This window comes from Chiloscyllium plagiosum, unplaced genomic scaffold (genome assembly GCF_037043375.1).
Source record: "Chiloscyllium plagiosum isolate Xiang-an unplaced genomic scaffold, Cpla_swu_hap1 HiC_scaffold_48, whole genome shotgun sequence".
NCBI lineage: Eukaryota > Metazoa > Chordata > Chondrichthyes > Orectolobiformes > Hemiscylliidae > Chiloscyllium > Chiloscyllium plagiosum.
In genome coordinates this window covers 22,195,114-22,212,608 of record NW_028270186.1, presented here as the reverse complement: position 1 = coordinate 22,212,608, position 17,495 = coordinate 22,195,114, and positions in this window count along the sequence as shown.

The window sequence follows — 17,495 nt, the reverse complement described above, 5'->3', positions numbered from 1 at the left end:
CAAGTGTTAATTGAATCAGTAGTACCTCTCTCATTCTTTCATTGCCACAAGTCTAACGCATTGTCTCATTCAAAAAAACTGCACACATTCACATTCGATGAAACAGACTGCATGTGTTAATTGAAGGAGTAGAGCTTCCCTCATTCATTTAATGCAACGAGTTTAACGCATTAATTCAATGATAGAGACTGCACGTGTTAGTTAAATGAGTAGAGCTTCTCTCATTTTGTCAAGCAAACAGACTGCACACATTCATTCAATGAAACAGACTGCATGTTTTAATTCAATGAGTTGTGCTTCTCTCAATTATTCAATGCCTTCTACCATAACGCTTTCATTCAATGAAACAAACTACATTCAATGTGTTAAATCATGGCATTGAATGAGTGAAAGAATCTCTGCTTGTTGAATTAGCATGTGTAGTCTCTTTCATTGAATGAATGAGTGCTGTTTGATTCACTAAATAAATGAGTTAAGTTTGTTTTGTTGAATTAATGAATAGCGTTTGATTCCTTGTATCAATGATTGAAGTTTGATACAATGATTGAATGCATGCACTTTGTCTCTTTGAATGAATGAGTTAAGCTTCACACCCTGAATGAGAGAACTCATTGAATTAACACGTACAAGTATGTTTCATTGAATGAATGTGTGCAGCTTGTTTGATAGAATCAATGCGTTTAACTCTTGGCACTGCATGTTAAGTTTCCTGCATTGAACCATTTGCTTCATTGAATCAATGAATGAAGTTTATATCAAAGATTTAATGAATGCGGTTCGTTTGATTGAAATAAAGCATTATATTGGAGGCATTGAATACGTGAGAGAAGCACAACGCATTGAGTTAAGACATGCAGTCTGTTTCATTCAATGAATGTGTGGAGTTTGATTCATTGAATGAATGAATGCAGTTGGATTTACTAAATAAATGACTGAAGCTTGTATCATTGAAACTATTAATTTGGTTTGATTCTTTGAATCATAGATTGAAGTTGATTGAAACAATGCGTTGCATTTTGTGGCATGGAATGAATGAGAGAATCTCTACTGATTGCATTATCACGTGCAGGCTCTTGCATTGAATGAATGAGTGTAGTTTGACTCACTTAAGCAATGAGCTAAGTCGTATTCATTGAAACAATGAATAACGTTTGATGCTTGAATCAATCATTGAAGTGTCATACAGTGATTGAATGACTGCCGTTTGTTTCATGGAATGGAAGCGTTAAACACGAGACATTGAATAAATGAGTGAAGATATATTCATTGGATTAACACATCCCTTCTGTTTCATTTTATCAATGCCTTAAACTCGTGGCATTGAATGACTGAGAGAAGCTGAACTCATTGAATTAGCACGAGCAGTTTGTTTCATTGAATGAATAGTTAAGCTTCACATTGAATGAATGTGTGCAGTTTGTTTCGTTAATCAATGTGTTCACTCGTGCCACTGCACGTATTGAGAGAAGCTCGACTCATGGATTAACACGTGCAGTTTGTTTCATTGAATGATTGAGTTAAGCTTGACACATTGAATGAATGGCAGAAGATCGACTCATATAATTAGCACGTGCCGTGTTTTTCATTGAATGAATGAGTGCAGCTTGATACATTCAATAAACTGCACTCATTCATTCAATGAAACAGACTGCGTGTGTTAATTCAATGAGTAGGACTTCTCTCATGTATGCAATACGTCTATCATAACGTTTTCATTCAATCAATCATATTGCATTAATTCAGTCATTGATTCATCCATCAATCGCCGATTCAATGAATGAAACGTTATTAAGTGATTTAAAGAAATAAACTTAACTGATTTATTTTGTGAATCCAACTGCACTCATTTATTCAATGAAGCTCGTTTCACTCATTCATTCAATGCCACGAATTTAACGCATTGTTTCATTCAAACAAACTGCACACATTCGTTCAATGAGAAAAGCTCTACTCATTGAATTAGTACGTGCATTTTGTTTAATTGAAAGAATGAGTTAAGCTTGAAGCATGAAAGAGAGAAGCTCTACCAATTGAAACAAAACGTGCAGTCTGTGTCTTTGAATGAATGCATGCACTTAGTTTCAGTGAATGAATGCTTGCAGCTTGTTCCAATGAATGAAATATTTACGTTTGATTCTTTGAATCAATGACTGAAGTTTGTTTCAATGGATGAATGCAAATTGTTTTATTGAATGAAAGCGTTAAGCTCGAGACATTGAGATAAGCTATGCTTTTTGAATTAACACCTACGTTCAGTTTATCTGAATGAATGACTGCAGTTTGATTCACTATGTAAAGCAATTCAATTTGTTTAAAGAAACAAACTTGACGCGTTCTTTCAATGAAAAAACTTCACATGTTAATTCTGTTAGTAGAGCTCTCATTCTTTCACTATTTCAAGCTTAACTCATTCATTTAGTGAAACAAACTGCACACTTTCATTCAATGAAACAGACGCATGGGTTAATTCAATGACTAGAGCTTCTCTCATGTAACGAATACCACTACTATACCAATTTCATTCTATCAAACAAACCACATTCATTAAATCATTGATACAAACTTCAATCATTGATTCAATGAATCAAACGTTATTAATTGATTCAATGCAACAAACCTAACATATTTATGTCATGAATCAAGCTGTAAGAATTCATTCAATGAAACACATTTTACGTGTTAATTGAATGAGTAGAGCTTCTTCCATATATCAATATATCAAGATTAACGCATTCATTCAATAAAACAAACTGCACGGGTTAATCAATGAGTTGAGCTTCTCTCATACGTGCAGTGCCACGGGATCAAAGCATTGATTCAATGAAACAAACAGTACACATTCATTCAATGAAACTGCAAGCGAAAACTCAATGAGTAGAGTTTCTCTCATTCAATCAATGTGTGAAGCTTAACTCATTCAAGTCAATGAAACAAACTGCATTTATTCAACGATTGCATCAAACTAGAATCAATAATTCAACGAAACAAACTTAACTCATTTATTTAGTGAATCAAACTGCACTCATTAATTCAACGAAAGAGACTGCATGTCCAATCTGTAGAGATTCTTTCATTCATTCAATGCCTCGATTTTATCGCATCGAATTCAGTTTGTTTCATTGAATGAAACATTGAATACATGAGAGAACCTCTACTCATTTAATGAATGTATGAGTTATGAATGCATGAGTTAAGTTTCTTTCACTGATTCCAAGAAAACGCTTGATTCATTGAATGTACGATTGAAGTTGAATTCATTTGAATGAATTAGTGTTGCCCGAAGCATTGCATGACTTAGAGAGGTTGAACTCATTGACATTACACGCGCAGTTTGTTTCATTGAATAACTGAGTGCACTTTGATTCATTGAATGAATGATTGCTGTTGGATTCATTAAATCTTGTGTTAACTTTGTTTCAGTGAATCAATGAATAATGTTTGATTATTTGAATGTCCGATTGAAGCTTGATTCATCGAATGAATGCAGTTTGTTACATTGAATGAATACGCTAACTTGGAGACATTGAATTCAAAGAAACTATCGGCATGGATGAATTCAATGAGTAAATCTTCTCTTCTTCATTCAATGCATCGAGATTTACTTTTTATTTCAAAGAATCAAAGTTCTTTCTTTCATTCAATGAATCCTACTTCAAAGTCACATTCAATGAATCAAACGTCATTTATTGTTTCAATGAAGCAAATATAAACCAAATATTTAACAGATCAAAGCGCACTCATGAGTTTACTTAAACAATCTGCATTCATTCATTTATTGAATCAAACTGAACTCACTGCAACAAACTGCACGTGTTAACTCAATGAGTAGAGCTTATCTCGCGAAGTCAAGGTCTCGTGCTTGACGCATTCATTCAGTAAAACAATTGCATTTGTTCATTCATTGAATCAAACATAAATCGCACATTGAATCAGACGTTTTTCATTGATTCAATGAAAGAAACTTAATACATTCCTTTAATGAATCCAACTGCATACAATCATTCAATGAATCAAACTCCATTAAATCATTCGTTGAATTAAACGTGAATCGTATATTCAATTATTCAAAAGTTATTTATTGATTTAATGCAACAAACGCAACTCATACAATTTAATGTGCACTCGTTGTTTACTGAAACAAATTGCATTCTTTCACTTATTCAGTGACTCCAACTCAACTAATTCATTCCCTGAAAGAAGCTGCACGTTTTATTTCAATGCCGAGAGCTATTCTCATGAATACAATGTCTCCAGCATAACATACTCATTCACTGAACGAAACTGCATTCATTCATTCATTGAATCAAACTGCAGTCGTACATTCAATGTATTAAACGTGTTATTTTGATTCAATGACACAAACTTACCCCATGCATTTAACTAACCAACTGGATTCACTAAATAAATGAGTTAAGTTTATTTCTTTAAATCAATTAATAATGCAGAGTATTTGCTAATTATTCTATGAAACAAACTGCACGCATTCTTCCAATGAAATAAAATGCACATATTCATTCAATGAAACAGACTGCACGTATTAATTCAATGAGTAGAGGTTGTCTCGAGCTTCACGCTTTAATTCAATGAAACAAATTGCATTCAATCAATGAATCAAACAACTTCTGATTCAAAGAAATCAAACGGTATTCATTGATTCAATGAAACAAACATCAATCACGTATTTAATCAATCGAACTGCAATCATTCATTCCATTCTTTCATTCAATGTTAATTCAATGGGTAGAGCTTCTCTCATGCATGCACTGTCAAGGGTTCAACGCCTTAATTCAATGAAACAGACTGCAGACATTGATTCAATGAAACAGTCTGCACGTGTTAATTCAATGTGTAGAGCTTCTCTCATTTGTTCAATGTGTTGAGCTTATTGCTTTAATTCACTGAAACAAGCTGCATTCATTCATTCATTGAATCAAACTTCAAACACTGGCTTAATGAATCAGACTTGATTCAATGAAACAAACTTAACTCATTTACATAGATAATCAAACTGCACTCATTCGTTTAATTAATCACACTGCATTTGTTAATTCAATGTGTAGAGCTTCTGCCATTCATTCAATGAAACAAACTGCTGCATTCATTCAATGATACAGACTGCATGTGTTACTTCAATGAGTCGAGTTTCTCTTAGTCATTAAATTAGTTTAACGCATTTATTGAATGAAGCAAACTGAACTCACATTCAACAAAACGGACTCAATACTTTTGTCATTCGATGAAAGAAATTGCACTAATTCAATCATTGATTCAATGAATGAAATGTAATTAATTGATTTAAAGAAATAAACTTCTTATTTAGTTTGTGAATCCAAGAGCACTCATTCATTCAATGAAACACACTGCAAGTATTAATTGAATTCAGTAGAGCCTCTCTCATTCGTTCAATGCCACGAGTTTAACGCAGTGTTTCAGTCAAACAAACTGCACACATTTATTAACTGAAAAACACTGCACGTGTTAATTCAATTAGTAGAGCACATCATGTATTCAATGCCTTCTATCAGAACGTTTTCATTCAATGAAACAAGCATTCAATGTGTTAAATCATGGAATTTAATGAATGAAAGAATCTCTGCTAGTTGAATTAGGCACGTGCAGTCTCTCTCATTGAATGAATGAGTACTGTTTGATTCACTAAATAAATGAGTTTAGTTTGTTTTGTTGAGTTAATGAATAACGTTTGCGTCATTGAATCAATGATTGAAGTTTGATACAATGATTGAATGAATGAGTTAAGCTTCACACATTGATTGAATGAGAGAAGCTCTACTCATTGGTTTTTATACGTGCAGTCAGTTTTATTGAAGAAATGTGTGTTGTTTGTTTTCATTTAATCAAAGCGTGGAACTCGTGGCACTGCATGTTAAGTGCAACTTGATACTAGTACAGGAAAGGTAGACTTGATCAAAGAGTTTAAGGTGAAATGGTAGGGAGTATAATGTGAGAGAATGCGCTGTGTAATTTGAGAAGGAGAACCGGAAAACAGGAAGCAGAGACGAGGAGAGAAGAGCAGCAATTGAGCAACAATGGCAGGGGATTCAGGGAATATTTCAGGAAGCACAGCTGAAATTCTTGCTGAGCATCTGCTTATGGTCCATGAAATAAATGTACTAAATCTGGCCTCTACGATTGCTCATCAATTTGTGATTGAATTGTATCCTTGACAGCTTTTTTCAACCATGGTTGGTTCATCTCCTTATCGAGTCCTTCTTTTTGAACAGCAGTAATCATTGCTGAGCGTTATGGACTACTTGATAATGTCTGTCTATGTATACTCACTGACCTTCCTCTTTGTCTATTTCCACGTCTCGCTTCAGACCAGATGTGAGACAGAAATCCTCAATTTAAATGCCTGGTTCTTTTCAATCATGCGGGGAACTGTCTGAGCGTGGCTGTTCAGCGGAGGCTGACTCCATTCTCCCTGTTTCTCCGTCTGTCATTTCTGTTTCATGATGTGAGCTGCATCTGATGTGATCTCCTTTTCCTTCAAACCAGAAATCCCCTAACTACTGTGGACAGGACTTTCAGCTGTGACTGTCCCACTTCCCTCACCTCTGCTCTCACTTCATTCCCTCCTTTCCAGAATAATGATAAATTGGAGTGGAAGCAGGCTTTTTGAGTGGGAGCAGCAGCGGAGGGAAGGCGAATCAGGAAGGCTACAGCTACGGTAAGGAAGATTTTTAAAAATTACTGACCGGTAGTGGCCAGCGGTATTTTTTTCCTCCACAGAAGGAGCGGCGGAAGTGACGCGGACCAGAGGGGCTGCCGGGAAGGTAAGGAGTGAGTATAAGTGTTTCTTTCCTCCAAGAAGGAGCGGGAGAAGCGGCGAAAGTGACGTGGACCAGAGGGGCTGCGGTACGTAAAGCAAGTGAGTTTCAGTACTTACCCTTCGAAGCCAGCGACCTTTTTGAGTGTGAGCAGCAGCGGAGGTAAAGCGAACCATGAAGGCTACAGCTAAGGTAAGGGAGATTTTTAAAACTTACTTACCAGTAGTGGCCAGCAGAAAATAAGTGACCACATATATTGGCAAGTCGGGTATGGATGCTAGGACAGTTGCTTGCTCCTCCTGCAGAACGTAGCAGGTGAGAGACATGGCACCAGTCTCCGTAGGCTACATCTGCGGGAAGTGCACCCAACTCCAGCTCCTTGAAAACTGTGGGTTAACACGTGCAGTGTTTATCATTGAATGAATGAAGGCAGCTGGATACAATAAATAAACTGCACACACTAATTCAATTAGTCAAGAAAACAGACAGCACACATTCATTCAATGAAACAGACGCATGTGTTAATGAAATGAGTAAACCTTCTCTCATGTATTAAGTGCATTCTTCCATAACTCTTTCATTCAATGAAACAAACTGCATTCAATGCATTGAAATCGGAGCATTGAATGAATGAAAGAATCTCTGCTGATTAGATTAGCATGCGCAGTCTTTCATTGAATGGATGGATGCAGTTTGATTCACTTAATAAATGAGTTAAGTTTGTTTCGCTGAATCAATTAATAACGTTTGATTCGTTGAATCAATAATTGAAGTTTGATACAATGATCGAATGGATGCAGTTTGTTTCATTGCATGAATGAGTTAAGCTTCACACACTGAACGAATGAGGGAAGCTCTACTCATTGAATTAACACGTACAGTCTGTTTCATTGAATGAATGTGTGCAGCTTGCTTGATTGAATCAATGCGTTTAACTCGCGGCATTGCATGTATGAGATAAGGTCGTGCAGTTTGTTTCATTGAATGAATAAGTTAAGTTTGACACATTGAATAAACTGCACTCATCCATTCAATGAAACAGACTGCATGTGTTAATTCAATAAGTAGAGCTTCTCTCATGTATTCAATACGTCTGTCATAACGCCTTCATTCAATGAAAGAAATTGCACTAATTCAATCATTGATTCATTCTTCAATCATTGATTCAATGAATGAAATGTAATTAATTAATTTAAAGAAATAAACTTCTCATTTATTTTGTGAATCCAAGAGCACTCATTCATTCAATGAAACACACTGCAAGTATTAATTGAATTCAGTAGAGCCTCTCTCATTCGTTCAATGCCACGAGTTTAACGCATTGTTTCAGTCAAACAAACTGCACACATTCATTAACTGAAAAACACTGCACGTGTTAATTTAATTAATAGAGCACCTCAGCCTTCTATCAGAACGTTTTCATTCAATGAAACAAGCTGCATTCAATGCGTTAAGATCGTGGCATTGAATGAATGAAAGAATCTCTACTGATTGAATTAACACGTGGAATGGCTTTCATTGAATGGATGGATGCCGTTTGATTCACTAAATAAATGTGTTAAGGTTGATATGTTGAAGTTATGTATAACGTTTGAGTCATTGAATCAATTATTGAAGAATGATACAATTATTGAATGAATGCAGTTTTGTTTCATTGAATGGATGAGTTCAGCTTCATACATTGATTGAATGAGAGAAGCTCTAATCATTAGTTTAAACGCGCAGTCAGATTCATTGAATAAATGTGTGCTGTTTGTTTCATTTGAGCAATGCGTGGAACTCGTGGCACTGCATGTATGAGATAGGCTCGACTCATTGATTAACATGTGTGGTTTGTCTCATTGAATGAATGTGTTAAGCTTGACATATTCAATGTATGGCAGAAGCTTTTCGCATTGAATTAACACGTGCAGTGTGTTTCATTGAATGATGAGTTGATTGATTACAGAAGTGAGTTAAGGTTGTTGCTTTGAATGAGTTAATAACGTTTGCTTCTTTGAATCAATGAATGAAGTTTGTATCAATGAATTAATGAATGCGGTATATTTCATTGAATGAAAGCGTTATAGTAGAGGCATTGAATATACGAGAGAAGCTCTACATATTGTATTAACTCGTGCAGTCTGTTTCATTGAATGAATATGGGAAGTTTGTTTCAATGAATGAATGAGTTAAGCTTGAAATATTGAATGAATGAGAGAAGCTCTGCTCATTGAATTAATACGTAAAGTATTTTTAATTGAATGAAAGAGTGCAGCTTGGTACATCAAATAAATTACACTCATTTAATCAATGAAACAGACTGCATGTGTTAATTCAATGAGTATGTATGAGAGAAGCTAGACTCATTGATTAACACCTGCAGTCGGTTTCATTGAATGAATGAGTTAAGCTTGACACATTGAATGAATCGCAGAAGCTCTAGTAACATAAATAACTCGTACAGTGTTTTTCGTTACATGAATGAGTGCAGCTTGGTACATTAACTAAACTGAAGTCATTCATTCAATGAAAGAGACTGCAAGTGTTAATTGAATCAGTAGTGCCTCTCTCATTCTTTCATTGCCACAAGTCTAACGCATTGTCTCATTCAAAAAAACTGCACACATTCATTCGATGAAACAGACTGCATGTGATAATTGAAGGAGTAGAGCTTCCCTCATTCATTTAATGCAACGAGTTTAACGCATTAATTCAATGATAGAGACTGCACGTGTTAGTTAAATGAGTAGAGCTTCTCTCATTTTGTCAAGCAAACAGACTGCACACATTCATTCAATGAAACAGACTGCATGTTTTAATTCAATGAGTTGTGCTTCTCTCAATTATTCAATGCCTTCTACCATAACGCTTTCATTCAATGAAACAAACTACATTCAATGTGTTAAATCATGGCATTGAATGAGTGAAAGAATCTCTGCTTGTTGAATTAGCATGTGTAGTCTCTTTCATTGAATGAATGAGTGCTGTTTGATTCACTAAATAAATGAGTTAAGTTTGTTTTGTTGAATTAATGAATAGCGTTTGATTCCTTGTATCAATGATTGAAGTTTGATACAATGATTGAATGCATGCACTTTGTCTCTTTGAATGAATGAGTTAAGCTTCACACCCTGAATGAGAGAACTCATTGAATTAACACGTACAGTATGTTTCATTGAATGAATGTGTGCAGCTTGTTTGATAGAATCAATGCGTTTAACTCTTGGCACTGCATGTTAAGTTTCCTGCATTGAACCATTTGCTTCATTGAATCAATGAATGAAGTTTATATCAATGATTTAATGAATGCGGTTCGTTTGATTGAAATAAAGCATTATATTGGAGGCATTGAATACGTGAGAGAAGCACAACGCATTGAGTTAAGACATGCAGTCTGTTTCATTCAATGAATGTGTGGAGTTTGATTCATTGAATGAATGAATGCAGTTGGATTTACTAAATAAATGACAGAAGGTTGTATCATTGAAACTATTAATTTGGTTTGATTCTTTGAATCATAGATTGAAGTTGATTGAAACAATGCGTTGCATTTTGTGGCATGGAATGAATGAGAGAATCTCTACTGATTGCATTATCACGTGCAGGCTCTTGCATTGAATGAATGAGTGTAGTTTGACTCACTTAAGCAATGAGCTAAGTCGTATTCATTGAAGCAATGAATAACGTTTGATGCTTGAATCAATCATTGAAGTGTCATACAGTGATTGAATGACTGCCGTTTGTTTCATGGAATGGAAGCGTTAAACACGAGACATTGAATAAATGAGTGAAGATATATTCATTGGATTAACACATCCCTTCTGTTTCATTTTATCAATGCCTTAAACTCGTGGCATTGAATGACTGAGAGAAGCTGAACTCATTGAATTAGCACGAGCAGTTTGTTTCATTGAATGAATAGTTAAGCTTCACATTGAATGAATGTGTGCAGTTTGTTTCGTTAATCAATGTGTTCACTCGTGCCACTGCACGTATTGAGAGAAGCTCGACTCATGGATTAACACGTGCAGTTTGTTTCATTGAATGATTGAGTTAAGCTTGACACATTGAATGAATGGCAGAAGATCGACTCATATAATTAGCACGTGCCGTGTTTTTCATTGAATGAATGAGTGCAGCTTGATACATTAAATAAACTGCACTCATTCATTCAATGAAACAGACTGCGTGTGTTAATTCAATGAGTAGGACTTCTCTCATGTATGCAATACGTCTATCATAACGTTTTCATTCAATCAATCATATTGCATTAATTCAGTCATTGATTCATCCATCAATCGCCGATTCAATGAATGAAACGTTATTAAGTGATTTAAAGAAATAAACTTAACTGATTTATTTTGTGAATCCAACTGCACTCATTTATTCAATGAAGCTCGTTTCACTCATTCATTCAATGCCACGAATTTAACGCATTGTTTCATTCAAACAAACTGCACACATTCGTTCAATGAGAAAAGCTCTACTCATTGAATTAGTACGTGCATTTTGTTTAATTGAAAGAATGAGTTAAGCTTGAAGCATGAAAGAGAGAAGCTCTACCAATTGAAACAAAACGTGCAGTCTGTGTCTTTGAATGAATGCATGCACTTAGTTTCAGTGAATGAATGCTTGCAGCTTGTTCCAATGAATGAAATATTTGCGTTTGATTCTTTGAATCAATGACTGAAGTTTGTTTCAATGGATGAATGCAAATTGTTTTATTGAATGAAAGCGTTAAGCTCGAGACATTGAGATAAGCTATGCTTTTTGAATTAACACCTACGTTCAGTTTATCTGAATGAATGACTGCAGTTTGATTCACTATGTAAAGCAATTCAATTTGTTTAAAGAAACAAACTTGACGCGTTCTTTCAATGAAAAAACTTCACATGTTAATTCTGTTAGTAGAGCTCTCATTCTTTCACTATTTCAAGCTTAACTCATTCATTCAGTGAAACAAACTGCACACTTTCATTCAATGAAACAGACGCATGGGTTAATTCAATGACTAGAGCTTCTCTCATGTAACGAATACCACTACTATACCAATTTCATTCTATCAAACAAACCACATTCATTAAATCATTGATACAAACTTCAATCATTGATTCAATGAATCAAACGTTATTAATTGATTCAATGCAACAAACCTAACATATTTATGTCATGAATCAAGCTGTAAGAATTCATTCAATGAAACACATTTTACGTGTTAATTGAATGAGTAGAGCTTCTTCCATATATCAATATATCAAGATTCATTCAATAAAACAAACTGCACGGGTTAATCAATGAGTTGAGCTTCTCTCATACGTGCAGTGCCACGGGATCAAAGCATTGATTCAATGAAACAAACAGTACACATTCATTCAATGAAACTGCAAGCGAAAACTCAATGAGTAGAGTTTCTCTCATTCAATCAATGTGTGAAGCTTAACTCATTCAAGTCAATGAAACAAACTGCATTTATTCAACGATTGCATCAAACTAGAATCAATAATTCAACGAAACAAACTTAACTCATTTATTTAGTGAATCAAACTGCACTCATTAATTCAACGAAAGAGACTGCATGTCCAATCTGTAGAGATTCTTTCATTCATTCAATGCCTCGATTTTATCGCATCGAATTCAGTTTGTTTCATTGAATGAAACATTGAATACATGAGAGAACCTCTACTCATTTAATGAATGTATGAGTTATGAATGCATGAGTTAAGTTTCTTTCACTGATTCCAAGAAAACGCTTGATTCATTGAATGTACGATTGAAGTTGAATTCATTTGAATGAATTAGTGTTGCCCGAAGCATTGCATGACTTAGAGAGGTTGAACTCATTGACATTACACGCGCAGTTTGTTTCATTGAATAACTGAGTGCACTTTGATTCATTGAATGAATGATTGCTGTTGGATTCATTAAATCTTGTGTTAACTTTGTTTCAGTGAATCAATGAATAATGTTTGATTATTTGAATGTCCGATTGAAGCTTGATTCATCGAATGAATGCAGTTTGTTACATTGAATGAATACGCTAACTTGGAGACATTGAATTCAAAGAAACTATCGGCATGGATGAATTCAATGAGTAAATCTTCTCTTCTTCATTCAATGCATCGAGATTTACTTTTTATTTCAAAGAATCAAAGTGCATTCTTTCATTCAATGAATCCTACTTCAAAGTCACATTCAATGAATCAAACGTCATTTATTGTTTCAATGAAGCAAATATAAACCAAATATTTAACAGATCAAAGCGCACTCATGAGTTTACTTAAACAATCTGCATTCATTCATTTATTGAATCAAACTGAACTCACTGCAACAAACTGCACGTGTTAACTCAATGAGTAGAGCTTATCTCGCGAAGTCAAGGTCTCGTGCTTGACGCATTCATTCAGTAAAACAAACGCCTTTCTTCATTCATTGAATCAAACATAAATCGCACATTGAATCAGACGTTTTTCATTGATTCAATGAAAGAAACTTAATACATTCCTTTAATGAATCCAACTGCATACAATCATTCAATGAATCAAACTCCATTAAATCATTCGTTGAATTAAACGTGAATCGTATATTCAATTATTCAAAAGTTATTTATTGATTTAATGCAACAAACGCAACTCATACAATTTAATGTGCACTCATTGTTTACTGAAACAAATTGCATTCTTTCACTTATTCAGTGACTCCAACTCAACTAATTCATTCCCTGAAAGAAGCTGCACGTTTTATTTCAATGCCGAGAGCTATTCTCATGAATACAATGTCTCCAGCATAACATACTCATTCACTGAACGAAACTGCATTCATTCATTCATTGAATCAAACTGCAGTCGTACATTCAATGTATTAAACGTGTTATTTTGATTCAATGACACAAACTTACCCCATGCATTTAACTAACCAACTGGATTCACTAAATAAATGAGTTAAGTTTATTTCTTTAAATCAATTAATAATGCAGAGTATTTGCTAATTATTCTATGAAACAAACTGCACGCATTCTTCCAATGAAATAAAATGCACATATTCATTCAATGAAACAGACTGCACGTATTAATTCAATGAGTAGAGGTTGTCTCGAGCTTCACGCTTTAATTCAATGAAACAAATTGCATTCAATCAATGAATCAAACAACTTCTGATTCAAAGAAATCAAACGGTATTCATTGATTCAATGAAACAAACATCAATCACGTATTTAATCAATCGAACTGCAATCATTCATTCCATTCTTTCATTCAATGTTAATTCAATGGGTAGAGCTTCTCTCATGCATGCACTGTCAAGGGTTCAACGCCTTAATTCAATGAAACAGACTGCAGACATTGATTCAATGAAACAGTCTGCACGTGTTAATTCAATGTGTAGAGCTTCTCTCATTTGTTCAATGTCTTGAGCTTATTGCTTTAATTCACTGAAACAAGCTGCATTCATTCATTCATTGAATCAAACTTCAAACACTGGCTTAATGAATCAGACTTGATTCAATGAAACAAACTTAACTCATTTACATAGATAATCAAACTGCACTCATTCGTTTAATTAATCACACTGCATTTGTTAATTCAATGTGTAGAGCTTCTGCCATTCATTCAATGAAACAAACTGCTGCATTCATTCAATGATACAGACTGCATGTGTTACTTCAATGAGTCGAGTTTCTCTTAGTCATTAAATTAGTTTAACGCATTTATTGAATGAAGCAAACTGAACTCACATTCAACAAAACGGACTCAATACTTTTGTCATTCGATGAAAGAAATTGCACTAATTCAATCATTGATTCAATGAATGAAATGTAATTAATTGATTTAAAGAAATAAACTTCTTATTTAGTTTGTGAATCCAAGAGCACTCATTCATTCAATGAAACACACTGCAAGTATTAATTGAATTCAGTAGAGCCTCTCTCATTCGTTCAATGCCACGAGTTTAACGCAGTGTTTCAGTCAAACAAACTGCACACATTTATTAACTGAAAAACACTGCACGTGTTAATTCAATTAGTAGAGCACATCATGTATTCAATGCCTTCTATCAGAACGTTTTCATTCAATGAAACAAGCATTCAATGTGTTAAATCATGGAATTTAATGAATGAAAGAATCTCTGCTAGTTGAATTAGGCACGTGCAGTCTCTCTCATTGAATGAATGAGTACTGTTTGATTCACTAAATAAATGAGTTTAGTTTGTTTTGTTGAGTTAATGAATAACGTTTGCGTCATTGAATCAATGATTGAAGTTTGATACAATGATTGAATGCATGCACTTTTTCTCTTTGAATGAATGAGTTAAGCTTCACACATTGATTGAATGAGAGAAGCTCTACTCATTGGTTTTTATACGTGCAGTCAGTTTTATTGAAGAAATGTGTGTTGTTTGTTTTCATTTAATCAAAGCGTGGAACTCGTGGCACTGCATGTTAAGTGCAACTTGATACTAGTACAGGAAAGGTAGACTTGATCAAAGAGTTTAAGGTGAAATGGTAGGGAGTATAATGTGAGAGAATGCGCTGTGTAATTTGAGAAGGAGAACCGGAAAACAGGAAGCAGAGACGAGGAGAGAAGAGCAGCAATTGAGCAACAATGGCAGGGGATTCAGGGAATATTTCAGGAAGTACAGCTGAAATTCTTGCTGAGCATCTGCTTATGGTCCATGAAATAAATGTACTAAATCTGGCCTCTACGATTGCTCATCAATTTGTGATTGAATTGTATCCTTGACAGCTTTTTTCAACCATGGTTGGTTCATCTCCTTATCGAGTCCTTCTTTTTGAACAGCAGTAATCATTGCTGAGCGTTATGGACTACTTGATAATGTCTGTCTATGTATACTCACTGACCTTCCTCTTTGTCTATTTCCACGTCTCGCTTCAGACCAGATGTGAGACAGAAATCCTCAATTTAAATGCCTGGTTCTTTTCAATCATGCGGGGAACTGTCTGAGCGTGGCTGTTCAGCGGAGGCTGACTCCATTCTCCCTGTTTCTCCGTCTGTCATTTCTGTTTCATGATGTGAGCTGCATCTGATGTGATCTCCTTTTCCTTCAAACCAGAAATCCCCTAACTACTGTGGACAGGACTTTCAGCTGTGACTGTCCCACTTCCCTCACCTCTGCTCTCACTTCATTCCCTCCTTTCCAGAATAATGATAAATTGGAGTGGAAGCAGGCTTTTTGAGTGGGAGCAGCAGCGGAGGGAAGGCGAATCAGGAAGGCTACAGCTACGGTAAGGAAGATTTTTAAAAATTACTGACCGGTAGTGGCCAGCGGTATTTTTTTCCTCCACAGAAGGAGCGGCGGAAGTGACGCGGACCAGAGGGGCTGCCGGGAAGGTAAGGAGTGAGTATAAGTGTTTCTTTCCTCCAAGAAGGAGCGGGAGAAGCGGCGAAAGTGACGTGGACCAGAGGGGCTGCGGTACGTAAAGCAAGTGAGTTTCAGTACTTACCCTTCGAAGCCAGCGACCTTTTTGAGTGTGAGCAGCAGCGGAGGTAAAGCGAACCATGAAGGCTACAGCTAAGGTAAGGGAGATTTTTAAAACTTACTTACCAGTAGTGGCCAGCAGAAAATAAGTGACCACATATATTGGCAAGTCGGCTAAACCCGAGGCACTACAAGTGTAGTGTCTCCAACCCTCCCTCCTCCTCTAATCAAGTTAATAAGGTACGGATTATTTCTAAACTTCCTTTATTGAATATAAGTTTATTGCTTGATTTTACAGCAGTTGAATTAAGCTTTCTTGTTTAGTACTGTGTGGGCGTTCAGATAAGTCGGGTATGGATGCTAGGACAGTTGCTTGCTCCTCCTGCAGAACGTAGCAGGTGAGAGACATGGCACCAGTCTCCGTAGGCTACATCTGCGGGAAGTGCACCCAACTCCAGCTCCTTGAAAACTGTGGGTTAACACGTGCAGTGTTTATCATTGAATGAATGAAGGCAGCTGGATACAATAAATAAACTGCACACACTAATTCAATTAGTCAAGAAAACAGACAGCACACATTCATTCAATGAAACAGACGCATGTGTTAATGAAATGAGTAAACCTTCTCTCATGTATTAAGTGCATTCTTCCATAACTCTTTCATTCAATGAAACAAACTGCATTCAATGCGTTAAAATCGGAGCATTGAATGAATGAAAGAATCTCTGCTGATTAGATTAGCATGCGCAGTCTTTCATTGAATGGATGGATGCAGTTTGATTCACTTAATAAATGAGTTAAGTTTGTTTCGCTGAATCAATTAATAACGTTTGATTCGTTGAATCAATAATTGAAGTTTGATACAATGATCGAATGGATGCAGTTTGTTTCATTGCATGAATGAGTTAAGCTTCACACACTGAACGAATGAGGGAAGCTCTACTCATTGAATTAACACGTACAGTCTGTTTCATTGAATGAATGTGTGCAGCTTGCTTGATTGAATCAATGCGTTTAACTCGCGGCATTGCATGTATGAGATAAGGTCGTGCAGTTTGTTTCATTGAATGAATAAGTTAAGTTTGACACATTGAATAAACTGCACTCATCCATTCAATGAAACAGACTGCATGTGTTAATTCAATAAGTAGAGCTTCTCTCATGTATTCAATACGTCTGTCATAACGCCTTCATTCAATGAAAGAAATTGCACTAATTCAATCATTGATTCATTCTTCAATCATTGATTCAATGAATGAAATGTAATTAATTAATTTAAAGAAATAAACTTC